We start from the raw sequence: 20,214 nt of genomic DNA, 5'->3' as shown, positions 1-20,214 counted from the left end.
TTTGATACGCCGCTGACGATGATGTAATGTTGCCACTACAATATTATCTGTCTACCTATGTACTTTTCAAACTTTTGTGTCCCATGTAACGTATATATTTTCTATTTAAGTGAAAGAATTAAACTTTGATAAGTCCACTTTCAAAATGTTCCCGTTAACAATCAAATTACCCCACTGTGGGGCGTTGGCGCTAAGTTGGGAAACACTGGTCTACAATGATTAATGAAATCAAGCCAGCATTTTAGTCCTGAAAGAGAAAGAAATGTGCACTGTCATTTTTTGTCACGCAAACTTAGACAACAATCGAGTCACTCGTGGACTCCTGGAGAGTCCACTTGGACTACCCTGGCAACTAAGGCTCTATAGGATGATACCTCTGACTATATCGTCGGCTTAAGACAGCCTTTGTCGATTCCAACACCTCACAGCCTTCCCGACTGTTTAATATTCGTCGCACACAATTGCCCGTTGTCTGCGAGCCATTAATCATTTAAAATATCTTCTCTTTGTAACAAAGCGAACAATTTTTTTGTAACAATTGTACAATTGAAATTTCCTCTGATGATTGAAATAACAAAGGGCGAATAATTTTGATAATATTTTCGCGAGTCGCGAACAAAAGGCGAAGACTTAAAAGAACGGAGTTTATTTTAAGCTTCAGCTTCAAGGAAAATGTTTTCGAACAATCTTTACGGTGAAACTTCTGAAACGTTACAACAACGCTCACACAGTAAACCTCGTCTTGTTTCTAAACTTGAATTGTAATTTGTACGGACGTGTTTTATTTAAAAACATACGCGAGAAATACAAATTAAATAAATCATTTTACGTATAAAGGTCGCGTGTAAACAAATCCTTACCTCTATAAACACTAAGGCGTGTTGTGCATATTTAGCGAATGCAGTATTGTATAAATTACTGGTAAAATGGACTGATAAAATCTTATGCATTGGTAACACCACCAAAATTGTAGTGTTACGTGGAATTGAAGTTCTCTCGTCTCTTGTGCGGGTTGTTAAATAATATGAAAATATATCGCTTTACTAATCAAAGTCATCGATATTTTTGGGGCCCAGAGGTTCTCTAGTGGTGACCACAAGCCGGTAGGCTTGGCGTGGGTAGAGCTTACAAAAGATGGACCGACGACATAATTAAGGTGATGGGAAATTGCCGGATGCAGGCTGCGCAAGATTGGTCACTGTAGCGATGTTTGGAGGAGGGACGCCTTGCAGTGGGCGTCTTTCCGTTGACAAGAATTAACGAACGAAAACACTTTGTTTTGAGTGTCTATAATTGTTCAGTTCATTACATATTATCAATGGATATATGATAAACAATCAAGATACTAGACGAAATACGAATACTAGACCTGGGACAAACCGTCAAGTTTGGCAAATCCAACTTCGTGAAAGAGATCACTCGTCGAATCCAACTCGGATGGGACATCGTCCAAAATACCGCAATGTTTACTGATGAAGGTGTTTGACCAATGTTGACGGTGATGACATACAGATCCGAGACGCGGTCTCTAACGATGGGCTTCATAAGAAGGATCAAAATCACCAAGAGAGCAATGGAGTGGACTATACTGGAATAAAGAGATTCGCGGAAGAACTAAGGTCATCGACGTAGCTTCAAGAATTACTCGTCCGAAATGGCAGTGGGCGGGGCAGTTTGCTCGTGCAACAGATGACTTTTGGGGCCCAAAAGTGAGAAGATCTCCCTCTAGATGGGCCGAAACTTTGCAATGCGCGTCTATCGTCTGACATAAATGAATGACTGAACGAATGAAAACTTAGTTTTGAATGATTATAATTGTTTAGTCTATTACATATTATAAATAGATTAATTTATGATTAACATCATCAGTATGTGTCATTCGCAATAGCTATAACAATACAGCTTCGGTTAGTATTTTTAGATGATGTAATGCGCCACATCCAGCCATAATTATTTAGTGCCTGTTTCTAGTAACTTAGTTACGCAATGAATTGTTAAGAAGTGCTAAAGTGTAGTGTGAAGTGAGGAATGCGGCTCGAACATAGCAATACCGTGAACGCTTATTTAAAACTAACCGCACACAGTTTCTTTAATTGCGGATGCCGGGTAGACTCTATCGGTACGCGCTTCTTGATAGCGAGGAAAATGAAATCCAATAATTTAAAATTAAAAAGTGTGTACCATAGTGGCCAGTAACAGCGTTCTCGCGTGAAAGCTACATATTAAATCTAATATAAGTATTTAATGGAACCAGGCGTTACATTGTGCAAGTCCATCCTAAGTAAGAAAAGGACCAATATTTAACCACTTCCGCACATGCAGTGGTAGTCGTGCAACAAAGTGCACCGCCCGCCAGCCCGCTGATAAATGCGTATGCGGCAAACAATGCGAATCACACAACCGCCGCGTGTTTTTTATTCTTATGAGACTAAAGGTCTTAATCCGTAGTAAATATTAAATTTTTTTGGCCTCAAGTCATGTCACATGTACAGAGAGTAATAAGTTGTAATGTCAATTGTGCTCCACCGAGCCCCGGGGCCTCATTTAAATTCAGCGCTCGAAGCGACTCGTACCTATGGACCCTTTGTACTTATTCAACACCCTGTATTCCGCAGACGTGTGGAACTAAAAATAGACAGAGCTTTTATATTGAACTTTGCAGTATTTATTTATCTGTCTTTAAACACGTAAACTTTTAAAATTAAATAAAAGAGTATCACATCTAAAGTTTCCTTTGTAAATGTTTACATAAACTATGATAATGAAATGACTTTTTAAATAGATAACAAAAATGTCAAATGAAAAAAAATTAAAATCCAATTAAAAAAGTTTAGGTTCCTTATTAAAACTCAGATATTAGGAATCTACTTTATTTTTAGGAATCACAAATTATACATAAAACATAAATTAGCATTGACACGTAAAACGAACGGACTTAGCAAAGTCATGTGAAAAAACGAGAGGCCAGTCGCTCACAAAAGTTTAAATGAGAACACGCTGTATACATGTATTAATTTTATTAATAAAAATAAAATGTGAAAACACAGTGTCCTTATTCCAAAGGTATATAAAAATAAAAAGACATGAAACCTTCATGGTAGTCAGTTGTCAACCTCCTCCCAGCTCAATACGTCGCAGTCAGGTTCATAACAAAAGAGTCCTTACTCGTTGCAACTCGTGAATGGTTTTAAATGTATCGACTCCAGCTTCCACAGATATTTGAGAAGCGTTGCAATTGTATTTGCAGCCATAAAATACCTACAAACGCTGCGATTTTTCATATATTTATTCTAGAACTGAGATATATCTTTTTTAATCTTGTTGTGTAATTCATTTATTAAAGTAAAAAGCGTCTTATGATTCAATAAAAAAATAAAATACTAATAAGCTATATATTTAGCTATTTACTAAGACCTAAAATTTTACTTTTTGATAGCATTAAGTTTGATTTAATTGATACAGTTTTAGAACTATCGGAATTTTTTATAATTATTTGATTTACGCAACCAAGCAATTTACAACAAAAACACGAGATTATTAAATTAGTAGTAAATGTGTTCGCTGAATTTATTTTAATATAGGGGCCATAGTCCGTACAAAATATTAGTAAATGAAAAATGAGCAACAGGACTCGCACATGGAGAGGAACATGCTCGGAGTTTCGCTGCGAGATGGAAACAGAAATGATGAACTAAGACCACCGATGCAGCTCGAAGAATTGCTCGTCTGTATGTAGACGACTATATACCAGGGACAAACCGTCAAGTCTGGCAAATCCAACTTCGTGAAAGAGATCACTCGTCGAATCCAACTCGGATGGGACATCGTCCAAAATACCGCAATGTTTACTGATGAAGGTGTTTGACCAATGTTGACGGTGATGACATACAGATCAGAGACGTGATCTCTAACGATGGGCTTCATAAGAAGGAGCAACATCACCTAGAGAGCAATGGAGTGCACTATACTGGAATTAAGAGATTCGCGGAAGAACTAAGGTCATCGACGTAGCTTGAAGAATTGCTCATCCAAAGTGGCACTGGGCGGTGCACTTCGCCCGTGCAACCGATAGTTTTTTGGGCCCAAAGGTGGGAAGGTCTCACTCTAGGTGTGCCGTTCGGGATACTCCGAGACATCGTCTAAAATACCGCCATGTTTGCAGATGAAGGTCTTCGACCAATGTGTGTTGCCGATGATGACATACAGATCCGAGAGGTGATGTGGATGTGGACCCTAGAGAGTAATGGAGCGCACTATACTGGAATTAAGAGATTCGCGAAAGAACTAAGGTCATCGACGTGGCTCGAAGAATTGCTCGTCCGAATCGGCAGCGGGCGGAGCACATTGCTCATGCAACCGGTGGCCGTTTGGACCGAAAGGTCTAAAGTGGCAACTACACCAGAAGACGCAGCGTGGGTTGATTCCCCACTGGGTCCAGATCTTTGAGGAAGGCCTATGGCGCTTGCAGTGGGCGTCGATCTAAAAAGAAGATTAATTAAACTGTTGACTAGAATTATTTGAAACAATAATCATGGGATCAATACTCGAACAAATCAAAATGGTATTGTTTGTCGTACAGGGCAAATGTCCCACGGGGCATCTGCAATGCATGTCTACATTGAATTGAATCAAGCTGCACTACACAACAGTCACGTGCCCGGGGGAACACAAAACAACTCTTTCTAAAATTTAAAACACGTTTCAAATACAATTGAAAACTTTGTGTCGATCGTGTTCTAGCAATAGATTTGTAATAAACAATATGTTTTAGAAAATAAATACGTAATTTCTTTTATAAGAATATTGTGAAAATAAAAATGTACAGGGCGATTGAAAATAGGCATAAAGGCTTTATAGTTTTTAATTTTTGACAGTACAAAGACTGCAGAGACAGATAGTAAACATAAATTAATTTTTATATGCAATTATCCGAATTTTGATGTTTCAATTTATATGTTTATTCTTGCACAGGGTGTACTATACATTAATAAACTATACAATCATTCCTTTAAAGGATTACACCTATTTCCCATCACTATGTATACACCAAAATACAAATCAAATTTTTATCTGTTTTCTTTTTACTGTTTACTTATATGGTTATCAAAGTATTATGAAATATACAATAATATGACTGAATATCGCATGCACGAAGTACATGTAGGTTTTGGTATATTTATCGTGTATATTAAAAGGAGTTTGTACAATTGTAATTAAATAAATTTTTACAAGCCTATAACAAAGAGGCAGACTTTTAAAATAATATCATTAAAGACGATAGAATATAGAAATGGTCGCTTTAACTTCAAATCCTAGTTATTTTACCCTATAAAACATGCAAATACATAGGATGTCTGGTGGCAAATTTATATTTTTAAATACGACAATAGATAATAAAAGTTATATTATTTAGTTTGTTTCTATGCTAGTTATAGATATTGATTAATTGGAAATCATATCAAAAAACAATTATAAAACAAATCTAGAAAAGTCGTAGTATAGTAAAAAAAAATTTTAAGTGAAAGAGTTTAGAAATAAATCGCTGCGGACATTTTTGATCACAAACGAAAAACCTGATTGAAAGATGTCATTATAGATGAACTTAATTTCACTTAAGTTTCTATTGAATTGTTCTCTTCAGGTATTCATATCTTGGCGGATCACCTTGAATGATTCAAAGAGGAAGACGATATGAATAAATGAAAAGATTTTATATTCAACCATACATGTAGGATGTCGAGTGTAAAGATGTCATTTACATGTATTAAGATAAGGAACACATGAGAATGCTTTCCACAAAAGACTAGAACAAATCTCGTAATTGAATCTATGTGTGCACAAAATATTAATATAAAATCTCTCCTCTATCACGTACATATGTATCAGATATTGTTAATGTTTTAAGACTACATATATATTAAACAATCGTTTACCTGTGTGTAGTTTTATTTGGTGAGATAAGTATAGATAAAGGTGAAATACATTCGTAGCTTGCGCACGTCGAGACTATATTTCATTTCAAATTACTTCTTTTAGATTCTCGTAATTGTACATTATGTCTGTACAATGTCTTTTTCTATATCCACACATGGAACACGAATATATTTCACAACTTCTACAGATGTTTTCAATCTACGAGAGGGTTTTTCTTATAAAACTGACTCCGTTTCCTAGAAAGAGTTGCCAAAGACGGATAGTTTGTCATGTATTACTGAAGTAACACATTGAAAATTCCTAATGCGAAGAACACAGTGTTGCTGTCTTCTTCTACAATGCACGCACAGACTGTGTTATAGGAACAGAGAGAAAAATACATCGTCTGCTATTAGCATGCTATATAGCTTATAAATCAAGACATAATAAAAAAGTTAAAAATATTAATACATTTCGCACTAGTATATAAGCAAAAACTCTATGACTTGTCTTTGACGGCAGGTTTGCTAGTAAAAATAAGAGAATCAAAATCTTGGATATTCGAAAAGAAGGTTCGAGAACTAATGGCGGCAGTGTTGACTGAAATATTATTATTTAACTTTTATATTATGTAGTACATATTTGTATATGTTTACTGGTAATAATCATGATTGTCATCATATAAAGCGTAGGCTTCTCCCAGCTTTCTCCCCTCTTTCTCCCTTCCACCGACTTCCCGCGAACTTACTACATTCTTAGTCCACCTGGTGGATGGCCTATTGACACATCGCGTCTACCTACATGTAGTCGACACTAGAGCATCTGTCGGCACTTACGGCCGTCGGGACACTAGGAAATTTTGTTCAGTTGTATGGTTACCTATGCTAAGTTTGAACCTTTCCTGAAATCAGCTGGTCATCTACCATCCACCAGCTATAGATCGAGTCAGAAATGAGGATGTTCGAAGAATTGCTCGTCTGAATTGGCAGTTAGCGGGGCCCATCACCCGTGCCGATGGCCGTTTTGGATCCAAAGGTTCTTGAGTGGCCACCACAAGCCGGTAGACGTGGCCTGAGTGATCTACTGGGAGGACCGACGACATAGTTCAGGTCGCGGGAAGTCACTGGATGAGGGAAGGCGAAGACCTGTCATTGTCACGACCTTTGGGGAAGGTCCATCGGCTGAAAAAATAATAATAAGTAGGATTATTGGTTTAATTTACTCTGTGGCTTGTAAACGTTTTGTTTTTATTATCTTCGCGAATTTTTGCTTGACTTGACGAAGTTTTGAAACAAAAATAGCTGAATGAACGAAGTTATTCCGTAGTTTCGCAACTCATTTATATTAAAATAGATGATTTTATAAAGTTCATAAAAATGTTGCCGCAGGAAAGTCACGCGGCGGTTTTCCACGTTTTTAAAAATAAACGCGACCGCGTGAAATCCTACGAATTTTTAACTCACAAAGTTTCCTTTGCGGCGCCGTTGGCGAACTTCCAAACATTTCACTTTCTAATGAGGCGAAAGGGTTTCACTTAAATGAGAAAGCGTAACCTTTTGCCGCCGACGCCCGCGCTCTCAGCGTGCAAACTCACTTATTTAAAAAATGGAAGTATTATTATTTTTATATGGCAATATTATTTTCTCGATAAATTAAATTATACAGAGATGGTTACATTTGTATGAAGGGGTGAACATGTGGTTCATTTGTCAGCAAAATACTTTAAAGCATTTTCTAATCACTTTGTATAAAGTGATCTCTCGTGAAATATATATTACATTAATTTATTTTTCTATTTGTATGCGATAGTACAAAATCTGCAGGGACAGATAATAATAATTTTTATATATAGTCATATGAATTTCTAAAACACTTTTTCTTACTATTTAATTTTTTTTGGATACGGCGTTCCAAAGAATAATTAACAGCAAATTAAATTTTTGGTAGGGTTTACTACGCAATAAATATAGTAAATAAGCTGTACATTCACCTATTTATAGTTTATGCGTCCATAAATAATCATTGTTCTGTATGTTATTTATAAAACAAATATAGTTTTGTTTCGACATGCATGAATTTTAATGAACATTTAATGTTCAATAAAATTTAGTAAGATGCAGAATTTTACAGAATATTTTTGTTTCTTCCATTACGGGCTTATTCTATGAGAATAACATCTTGCCTTTTGTCTCTTTAATAACGTACATTTTATATTACAAATGACAGATCCGATGACAGCTGTGTAAATTCTTTTAATTTGACTTGTGTAGGTAACTCTCTTGTCAGACATTATTACGTACAAGTTACTTACAGTAGTGGCTGTTAAAGAATATCCTGTTGATATCGATATTAACACATTAGCACTCATTGAAGCAGCTATGAAAAAATAAAAATTTATCTTGACTGGTCAAACTGGAAAATAATATTTAAGTCGCTACAAATTTGTGAAGCTGACAGAATGATGTAACGCGAAAGATTAGAATAGAGTTCTATTTTCAAATTTTAAAATTCGTTTTTCAACTTTTTTTTAAACTGATTAGTTCTAAAAGCTTTTATTGCCTGTAACTTATTTACATAAACAATCACGACATTATATTCTATCATAAGTGACTCGAAATTTACTTTCCTAATAAAGAACTACATTATTAAACCAATAATTGTATTTTTAATTTCACTTATCACTAATGTAATAAAGATAAACATAAATATTTTAAAAGTTTTGTCTCGCTTCAACATTATACGATTTCGTGGAACTGTTCGTTAGTTGAAACTGCGGTTTTAACGGGGAGAGGGAGGGGGGCAACTTGACATCCCAAAGGAGAAATACAATTAGGATAAATAACAGTACAGATAAATGAGAAGTATAAATAAAGCAATGAAACGCGTTAACGGCGCGGATATTTCAAAATGTTGACGAAATATTCGAGCTAATGCGAAGCTTTTAACGAAGGACTAATGGCTTGGCGCTGTAAAGTTAATTAAACACCGAACTGGATACCGAAAACACTTTCTAGATTTATGTTTGCCTTAATACACTTATGTGGCATGCTTGTGGAGTTTCATAGAGGAACAAATGTAACTGATATAATCTAGCGGATTGGCAAGTCGTGTGGCAGTGGTCACATACCACGCAGGACATATGGCTGAGGTCATCAAGGTGGAGCGGGACCCAAGGACTGGCAAGCATAGGTAATCCTCCTACAAGGTTGACAGACGACCTTATTAAGGTTGTTCGAAGACGCTGGATGTAGAATACTTTCAACTGGTGTCATTGAAAATTTTTGGGAGGTCCAGTAGGACTATCAGATTCTGGAGTGGTATCGAGAAAACCCAATGTAAGATACACACCCACAAGATGAATAATGACGTTGTTAAGTTCATCAGAGAACGATGGACACAGGCAGACTTTCGACCTGTCCTGTTAATATCTCAGGGGGAACTCCGGCAGTGGATGTGTTACAGATGAAATGATGATGGTACGTACTTCAGATCATTAATATGCTTGAAGAGATCAATTTCACAGAAACTAAAATCAAATTTTGGTCGTTTATAATGATTTCCTGTTGTAATATAAATCTACTAGGTCTTAAATGCTTCCTACGAAAATGGCCCTTGTAGACAAGAGCAATAAACCTGCTTTAAGCTAGGATTCAAAGATATCTACTAGGAGAAATGCCATAATCAACACAGAGTGTCCTATGTAGGATTTCCCCCTCTGTCTAAAAAACAGAAATATAGGCTCTATGTTAGAGGAACTTTTTTAAAAGTAATTAAAAAACACAGAGTGCGGTATGGTACGCAGAGGGCGCTATTGTTCATCTTCTGTAAATTTATTTGTGAATAGTGACAATTCTATATAATTAATGCACAAAGTGTGAATTATATAATATTTTATTCCGGTAATCAAATCTGAGATCTGCGATCGCAAGTCTTCTACCGCTGGGCATAAATTATCTCACGTTTATTCCATCAATGCCAAAGGAGCTTAATTTGATCATAAGCATATACAAATTTAAGTTTTCTATCTATAGTATATTTTTATAGGTTTCTATTTTTGTTTAATACTATTTACATATTTGACCCGTTTAAAACATTCCATCTAAAAATACGAATTATACGAATGTTTTCACAAATTTACATTTTTACTTAAATAGTGTGGAAGTGAAGTGCTCCGAGAGGGCGGCCCCTTGCCCCCTCCCCCCGCCCGGACTCCCCCTCGCTGATGGAACTGATCGGGTCACTGCATTTCAATTTAGAACGGATTTCGTTACAATCGCATCCTTTTAACTCTAAATCTGTTGCAACGTGCACGCAGGGAGAAAGATAAACGATTGAGTAAAAATTAAATTGTTCAATATTATATGTCTTTACCTAACGATGTGAAATAGTTTCACTTTTGTAAAATCATATGAATCTGTTATTGGCAGGTGTATAAACGAAACATAACAAAAGAAATTGTTGAGATCTTTGAAAGACTAGAAGTTGGCCGCTTCCAACTAGTCTTATTGAAATTCAATAGGGAAGACCAATGGCTAGCAGGGGAAGTCCTGCAGCTGAAATGATGATGGTTTATGGTATCGGTAGCTGATATAAATGCGATAAGTAGCTTTACTGTAGAGAAATTGTGGTTAAGCGATTTTTTTCGGTTTAACTGCACTAGATTTTCATTGTATAGATTCTATGTTTAATAAGGCTTCACAAAATATTTTCTAAATTTAAATGCATGGTCTAGGTTAATTATTATCATCTGTATTTTTGAGTAGCAATAAATGCGATGGAAAAATACGGCCACCATACTTTTAGAGTTAAATTGTCATTGCGATTTGAATTCGGACTCCATTAGCAACGTTGAAAGAGTCTTTGTATATGTAATATACACCACAACTAACACCTGGCTTTTATTTGTCGCCATGGAAGAAGGAATACGTGCACGGATGGTATATAACCACTTCTACCATAAATTCATTGGTAATGTCCTGTTGTGACATTACAGTGAATTCCACATTATTTAATGGAATCAGGCGTTACTTCGCGGAAGTCCATCCTAAGTAAGAAAAGGACCAATATTTGGCCACTTCCGCACATGCAGTGGTAGTCGTGCAATGAAATGCACCGCCCGCCAGCCCGCTGATAAATGCGTATGCGGCAAACAATGCGAATCACACAACCGCCACCACCAAATCACTCAACACGTGTTTCACCCCTCAACGGGGCATCTTCAGGAGTTATGCCATGAATTCCACATTAGTTCTTGTCTTCAAAAATTATAAAAACATCTATTAAAAAAAAATATATTTATTTTATTCCATTAAAAAGGTTACGTGTGAACAGAGTTCAAGGTACAATGGCAAGTGAAAATTCCACTCATTAAAAGTTTTTCACGATCGAACAATGAGACGCGGATGCCGTACGGTAAAGTTGCTAATTATCGAATGTTTTACGCGAGCTTTACATAAGCTCGTGTTCCGAAGCTCCGACGAGCGTCGACGTCAATTATTAAGCTCACGTCGAAAGCCTGGAAAAGGGTATAAGCTTATTAAGGCTATTTCAGAGTTTTTTTTACCTTTACAATGCTATAATTTTTAACGAAACGACTTTTATAATATTATACAAATAGAAATAACATTTGCAGTGATTTTTAAAAAGTGTAGTGACACCTTTGCTGGCAACATTGATATAGTTGTAGTTATTACAATAAACTTTTAAGTTATTTAATTCGGGTTAAGACGGAATTCAATCCGGAAGACATATTCGAACGTCGCAACAGCGTACAAAATAAACGAATATGTCAAAACTTTCCATGGTTGGATAGGGTGTTTATTTACATTGTAATTATTAAATTAATTTTAATTGATTTCTATATTCATCTTTCGTCTTTCTCAATGTCTTTTATTCTTTCTTCTAATTTCCTTCACGATATCTCTCATTCCTTATATTTTCTTTACATACATCGCCCAACACTACCTTCGCCTTTTTTCTAGAGTCGTTCCTTCCACAAAGTTTTCTTTTATTATTTCAATCATTTGTTTAAATATTTTCTTAATATATATATATATCATTTGAAATTCTTATAACACAGCTATTTTATCACTCTTGTTTATTACTTTCATTATTATTGTTCTTTTATTTATTTATAGCTTTCTATTATTTTGTTAGTATTTCTGCAATCGTTAGAAAATTTGCTGTTTTATATATTGGAGAGTTTTCGCACATGCAACCCATGACAGTAGGAGCGGAAAGGTTCTGGAGTCTCTGGTAGGTGGACCGAAGTCACTGAATGCGATCAGCGCAGGACCTGTCATCGTGACGACTTTAGGGAGCTCTATCCTTTGCAGTGGGCGATCATTGTGTGAAAAGAATTGTTAGAGTGGTGCTAATAAACGAATCTTCTACGAGGAGTGCAAAGAAAACTGATAGAACTACGCAGATACAATATATAAACGAATAATATTCCATAAAACGTAATGAGACTATATTACTATCATCGATAGACCCTGGCCACGCTATGGAAAATTACATAACTAATACTATAGTTATAAAGAGCATTACTACAGCAGATTATACGCATTTTAAATCACTTATCATTAATCTATAAAGATGTAGTACTACAAATGGTTATAAACCGTTTGTAGTACTACATCTTTGTTTGCAAAAGAACACAACGCCTATAAAATAATACGCGCAAAATTATTTAAACCTCGGTACATATTTAAGATAAAAACATAATAAAATTTAAATCGAAAACTATTATACAAAGATATAAAAGAACATATCTGTTAAGAACAATTTGTTACAAGAGCAAAGATATATAACATCACAAAACAACCCTCACGTATTTTTTGAAGAACAACATGTCTATATATCAACTGCGTTAAAAACGCGTTCTACGCTTTCTTGAATACAAAATTCAAGGCACCAGAGGAAGGAGGTCAAGTGAATGCGTCGCGAAGCTGTTGTCATCTTCGCCGCCAGCTGAAACCAATTATTTTCCCGCGTTAAACGTCTGCTCACAAAATGGCGCCAACGCGACGCCATCTTTAATTTGCTTAGAAGAACCCCCGCTAAACGTTATCGGTACTTATGATTTGCTTATTCCCGCGCCCTTTCAAGTTTTAATAGACTGATGTAATTGAAATTTTCGGTTGTTTACTTTGAAAATTGAGAATGAAAGCATTCGGAATATACAGAATAAATACGCATAAAAATCTTTTCAATATAACCGCAACTGCGTAATAAGTCGGTTTTTAAACCCTCACGATATTTCTATAAATATTTTAATTCTCTGGCAGGACGTCATGTCAAAGTTTTAAAAATAAAAAAAGTTTTAATTTTATTTTTAAAACATAATTCACTAGATAAAATTATAAATATTACTTTATAATGAACAACATACTATAGACATAGTTAAACTGATAGAACCTTTTTTAGAATGAAGACTTTAAATTTCAGAGATATTTATTTATTTACTCGTACAACTGCAACCTATTATGGACTCCAACAAGAATGAGAGAAAAGTCCAATTTGATCAAAACACAAATCAAACTGCGCTTTTCTATAATGAAATCTTTCAACATAAAGCTACAAGGGTTGTAACCTGCCATGATCTGAGGAGCGCCAGCAACAAACTCGAACAAGTTTTTTTGTGGCAACTTCCTTAATATCTTTAATACAGTCGTAGTTCATTCTAAAGTCTTTTATTCGCAAATCAAATGGTCACCCTACTTTTACACAAACTATACTTTCGCTTATCCAAACTACGCTTTCAAATCGCTTAAAAACACTGTTTAAATAACTTGGCAAATAATCACTTTGTATCTTAATCTTATAACTCGAAAAACAACACTGCACTGTCGACATAGGGAGTACATCTATTTAGGTTAGAATTTCCGAGAACCGTACACAAAAATCTATAAATAACTTCAAGGTCACGCGTGTTTACGGCACTTCTTGATCCTAGGGTTCCGTGTTTATCTTTTAGACGGTTCTGTAACTCGTGCTTTGTAACAATATGATTATCATTTCAGATATAATACATCGACTACGTGATATAGGCTTTCCCAGCCTCTGCAGCTTCCATCTTTAAATTTATTGTATGATAATTTTTATAAATTAAAAAGTAGTGTATTATATATAAAGCCTTACAAGTTGGTGTATATAAATACACAAAGTACTAGTTATATATAATTTATGTAATATATTATAATAACATTATTCACAATGCCGCATATGGTGTTACTCTCAATTACGTGGAACCTGAACACAAAGAGCCCCGAGGGATGTGACCCGCAGCTGGTGCCCGAGTGAGGGTCCAAATATATGCGACAACAATAAGGTTATTCACGGAGAAAAAGTTAACAGACGCCTACATGTTTATTTGATATTTAATGATAACTGATTTGTGTAGATCGATTGTAAGATTTTTATACAACAGACACAGAGCGAATATGTTAACAAAATACAAGCTTTTTCTACTTGTTGTGATGCACTGATTGTCATTTGTAAAAATAATTTTAAATGTTCGTTAAAATAGCGTTCTATTTATGAGTGTTTGGTATTAGCAGAAACGTTAAAAAAAAAAACACAATGACGTCTGTCAAATTTGACAGATGATGGTTGTTGTTGTGGTTAGGTGGACTTGTTCAGCAGTTCTATTAATTAAAGTTTTAAAAGAATTCGAGTGTTTTCCCTTTGAGCATCCAATACTAAGACCTGAGAGAGAAAGAGAGGAAGAGAAAGAGACGTAATTCGAAATAAAATTCGCTAATGACATTGACCAACATACATTATTCGCGTTTTTCGGATAGCAATGGTAAATGAGCCGGTCACGTATTTCTTCCTTCATTGGCGAGGAAAATGAAAGGCAGTAGTGATATATGATAATAGCAGGTTTAATTATAAAAAAAAACTCTGACTTGAATGCTTTGCTGTTAATATACGCGAATACAACATTTTTAGGTTATTATGGTCTATAACTTTTTTTACGTTTTCATGATAAACGATAAAAATAAAAACATTTGTGTCAATGACCTCTCCTCTCTAAAAATCACCTCTCCAGAGGTCACCTCTCTTAAGATTACATCTCCAGAGATCACCTCTACAGAAATCATCTCTTCAGAGACCTCTGTCTTGCCTGATGTTAAGTGATGAAGTTCAAATACCACCGCTATAGTGATTTTGAATATAATCACTTGAAGATGTCAACGTCCGGTTGGTCACAGTCTTCATTGACACGGTTTATGGTGACGGCATCTCGGTCCTGTATGGAGCACACTTTTCTGAAGGTACTGTTGGAATTTGGAGATGATACATCTTACAACTGGTGGAGAATCAGAGATGAATCAGAGCCACAATACTCTGTAGCGAGAGAAACAATAAGAGAGGAAGATAGATTCAAAGACTTATTGTAGCAAGTGTGATGGACGTGAAATTAACGTCTTTTGTTTTTCTTTTCAGCCCATGGATACCCACTGCAAGGCAAAGGTTTCCCCTAAACATCGCCATGACGACCTGTCCTGAGGTGCCCGTTTCCAGCGACTTCTTGACCTTAACTATATCGTCGGTCTACCTAGTGTAAGGCCTACCTGCGTCTACAGGCTCTAGTCGAAACACAAGAACCTTTCGGCCCCAACCGCCATCGGAACGACCGATATGCCCCGCTCACTAATACTTGTGACGCGCATTTCTTGCTTCTTCTGCGTATCTTCTCATTTTTGACTCCTATTACTCTACATAAATTATTGATATTGTGAAGCATTAAATTTGTATGAAACTAAAAGTACATGCATTAATTGCTTCATGTTTTACTTAAAAAGTTTGCATATTTAAACGTTGGATGCAGCCATCAAAATGTATCAATTCCCAATTGCGTGCCCGTATCCCAAGCGATTATATTTCCTGTAGTTCAGCCCGTGGGACTTCAGCTGTGCGTTGTAAGCGAGTTATTGAAAATTATTGATTACCAGAATTGAAATGACTGAGAAACAATGCGAGCATATGTTTTACGTAATGCCAATGTGTATGCTGGAATTGATTTCAAATTTGCCTAATTTCTTTTGATTTATGTATTTCTTTGTACTGCTTCTATATTTACCTATATATACTATATACTTCTAACTTATATTTCCACGTCCTCACTACATCTTCACTAGGGAGAATTGTGAACTTTTTAGGAAGGTTGATCGCGCAGTAGCTACGCTCCGGCGGCGTGTATTGCTTCGGCTAATGTTCGACACAACTTGTAACATTTACTGATGCTGCCAATGTATAAATAGGTTTTATTTGTCTCATTTTTATTATGTATTTTAACACTAAACATACCATAATGAATCAAATGACCCATTTTGAACCCATTGATAGTGTTAAAAATGCGGATATATGAAAAAAAAACATCTTTTGTGTTTGCAATGGAAATGGTCAATTTATTATATTGTTCAATTATAATTAATTTAATTTGTATATCTTTCCTGACAAGCAGAAATGTTGAAGTTGGGTCATTAGACACGCCATAATAGAAATAAGTACCTGAGTGTTGGTTTGATTAGTGTTAATATTGTTTTAGTGATCGCCGTTGTGACAGGATATTGCATGTACAAACGTCACCAACATGTGCCAATTACATGAAATATTAAATATAATTACATAAAATAAACAACACGTACTTAGTTCTTTATTCCTAAGATAGAACACAAAAATAAACCGAGGGCCTTTTGACAATTGGTTGCACAGATAAAAAAACATATTGATTTGTTATAGTAATATGCGCGTTTACGATAGCAATACACGCATTCCTAATGGAATATGCAAGCAAATAACTTTGATCAAAATTATTTGATTCCAGTTAAGATAGAGATTAGAACTGAGGACTCAATGGAATGTTTGGTGATGAAAGAAAAATTGGAAGGCAAGCGATCTCTTGGACGTTCTCCAGACGACGGACGGACTGATCAGTGCACGAAAGAGAAGAAGAAAGAAAGAGAGTATTTCACTTTCAAAATATTTGAAATGTTTTTTGCAAAAACTTATGATACGAACTTTCTCAATGGCCCCTACTAAAACTTTGAAAGTCTAAAGTGGACTCGAGATCGAACGCGTTTCATCTTATTTCTTTCGTAAAGTTTCACAGAACGTTCATTGAAATATTGAATAGCTTCGCGAAAAAACTTTTATGTGTCCAGAGATTATTTTTCATTTTAAAATATTTACTGTTTTTTATAATGTATGTCGAGAGATGAATTTGATTCATAATTTAACAGACATTACTTTCGAATTTGTTAATTTTAACACACAATATAAATGTCAGAAGTAAAAACAAAGTTTGTATAGCTAAGACATCGAACTGGCAAATCTTTCTATCGGTAATGAATACGGTTTTATAAAAAATCTGCAAGATAAAAATTATAGGCAGACCGGTCGCAACTCAATTACAATGAAGAAATTTGCAAAATAAGGGCCTATACCCGTGTTTAGTGTAATGACTGTAATGCAGTGTAGGTTTGCGGCGGTCGAAGTGACGCAGGCTGACCCTGACCCACGCTTGCACGCAAGCGCCATTATCATTTGTACAAATGTGCGCTGCATCATGTGAGATGAGTAGCTTATGAATGAAGTCGATTCTACAGCGCGGTGCCGTTTTATACTTATATGCGTGGAAACTACTAGCGCCATCTCTTGACGCCGATCGAAACTACATAGTTCAGTCTTTGACTTTACCTAAGTATTTAAAATAGTTTCACATTGAGACGCATTACAGCTTTGTGTCATAAAGACCCTGACGCTCGTGTACCGTCATCTGGTCAGTAAGAGCATTTCCCTCGGACACATTAAATGCAATTGAGTAAGACGCGGCAGTTACGTTGTCTGAAGCTAACTAGCGGAACGACTTGACGTCGGCACCTAAACTAAGAGTCCGTTTTAACTCTATTTAAGTGTTTTCATTGTTTGTTTTTGTTAAAACAACCAAGATAGTCGATATTTGTTTGCTATACTTTAAATATTAACTATGCAGTCCGAGCATTTCTCTACTAGATTGAATTAGCTATGGGGAGCTCGGTAGATGAACAAAAGTAACCGACTGAACCCAGCGGATTAACAAATAGCAGTGGATAGGTCATACATTAAAGTCGTTTGGGAGACGTTAGATATAGATCGCTTTCAACCATTGTCATTGGAAAACTATGGAGCAGGTAAGCTCGTTCAGCATGGATCTCTTTTGTACGTAATAAATACTAAAATAACTTAACTTTTATTTTGCATCATGTTATTTATACTTGAGTATACAATATAACACAAAAATACATTAAATAGTCGAGGGACGGAAGTCGTGCGGGCGGGTGTAACCTACTTCGACTAGATTTCGAACCCAACGACAAAACGGATGCAGTTGTACATATTTTGTGATTGATTGTTCTTAAAAATTTAAGATATACAAATTATAGAAAAGAAAAATAAACCATTCATTCAACCAACTACCCGAGGAACCAACCAAAAAGAAGACGAAAAAATACCAATAATGATAATGAATATAGTAAATGAACGTATGAGACGTGGTGTGGCTACCCACAAGGACTACTCCTTCACTAGGGGGACCAGCGACATGGACAAGTCGCTGACTGCGTGCAGCACGAGGCCAGTCGCGTGGCGATCTTTGAGGAGGTCTATCCCTTGCAGTGGACATCTATCGACTGACAAGAAGAAAAAACACTGGTCTCTACTGTATATAAAGCTTCAAATGTGATACTAACAAAGTTATAACAAAATTATATATTATAATTTCGTATTATAATATTATACAGAAAGTAAAAAAAAGGACCAATATTTAGCTCCTTCCGCCATGCAGCAGTAGTCGTGCAATAAAGTGCCTCCACACAGAGTAGACTTTGTGTTTGGCACTAATCGGTGTAACATTAAATGTAAAACTTCGAATTTTAAATGAATATTCAAGACATACTTTTCCGATGTGTATTTACATTTAACTATATAAGAAAAGGACTAATATATAGCTACTTCCGCTATGTAGCAGTTGTCGTGCAATAAAGTGCACCGTCCGCCAGCCCGATTGGTGCTAAACAGCGAGTCTTGTCACTCCTTCTTTCCAATCCTGGCACTAATCGGTGTAACATTACTTATGAGGACGCCCCGTGGAGGGGTGAAACACGCGTTGAGTGAATTAACGGTGGTAGTTGTGTAATTCACATTGTTTGCCGCATGCGCATTACTGGCTGGCGGGCGGTGTACTTTATTGCACGACTACTGCTACATGGCGAAAGTAGCTATATATTGGTCCTTTTCTTACTTATGATGGAATTCCGCAAAATAACACCTGAATCCATTAGATAATTATACAGAGAATTTTAAGTTTTCTTTCGTTTATTTTAAGCGTGCTATTTAGTCTTTTTTACCGTATTGTATAAACATATATAAAAAGGATAATTAACAATCCAGCAATACCTCCACTCGTCAGCAAAAACTCGTTAGCTGTGGATTTACATTCGTATCGTGTTGAACGGTGGACATTCGCGGAGCCTGCAAAAATATATTAACCATAAATATTGTGCAGCACGGAGATAGAACAATGCGTGTTGCATTTTCAGCTGTATTCGGAAAAACTTTTATTTATATATTCTAATAAATGCTTTAGGAATCGTGCATTTATATAGATATTACATATAAAAATATTTATTGTACCAACAACAGGTCAGCATGAAATTTTATAGTAAAACAGTGCTTTTACACAATGCATTTCTTTTATATCTTTTATTCAAGCGATGTGTGTGGAAAGCTAAATAAATAAAACAGTATTCTATTATATACGTTACGTGAATTGAAATAAACCTATTTATTCGTTTTAAAAAATGATTAACTTTTTCATTTAGTCACGAAGTTTTCTTTGAAGTTTTTTTTTTCAAATGAGTTATACATTCATTCCTTTAAGCCTTAACATACAATCTCAATTTAAGCAATAAGTCTGTATAATGTCTGTTTTACCTTGGTGCAGCAGTTTCTTATAAACTTTGCGAGTTTAATGGAGTAGCTGGTAATTTAAAATAAATAAATTTACATATTTATTGGCTGTTTTTAGTAATAACAAATTTATTGATCTGAACGAGCTGCAATGGAAAAATAAAGTGTTAGAAGGTTTTAATATATTATATATAGACGGAGTTTGATTCTGTTGAATTATAAACTACTATACTAGTTGCCATAGTACGCGATATACTCATATATGTATGTTAATCCGCGGGTCCCTTTGAGCGAAGTTGATTCTATTTGACCAAATAACTTGTTTGACAAGATACTCGCTTT

The sequence above is a fragment of the Battus philenor genome, unplaced genomic scaffold (assembly GCF_028537555.1).
Source record: "Battus philenor isolate CCGP_79_NKW_IND1 unplaced genomic scaffold, ilBatPhil1.0.hap1 SCAF_16, whole genome shotgun sequence".
Classification (NCBI taxonomy): Eukaryota; Metazoa; Arthropoda; class Insecta; order Lepidoptera; family Papilionidae; genus Battus; species Battus philenor.
Note: the sequence above shows the minus strand (reverse complement) of the source record.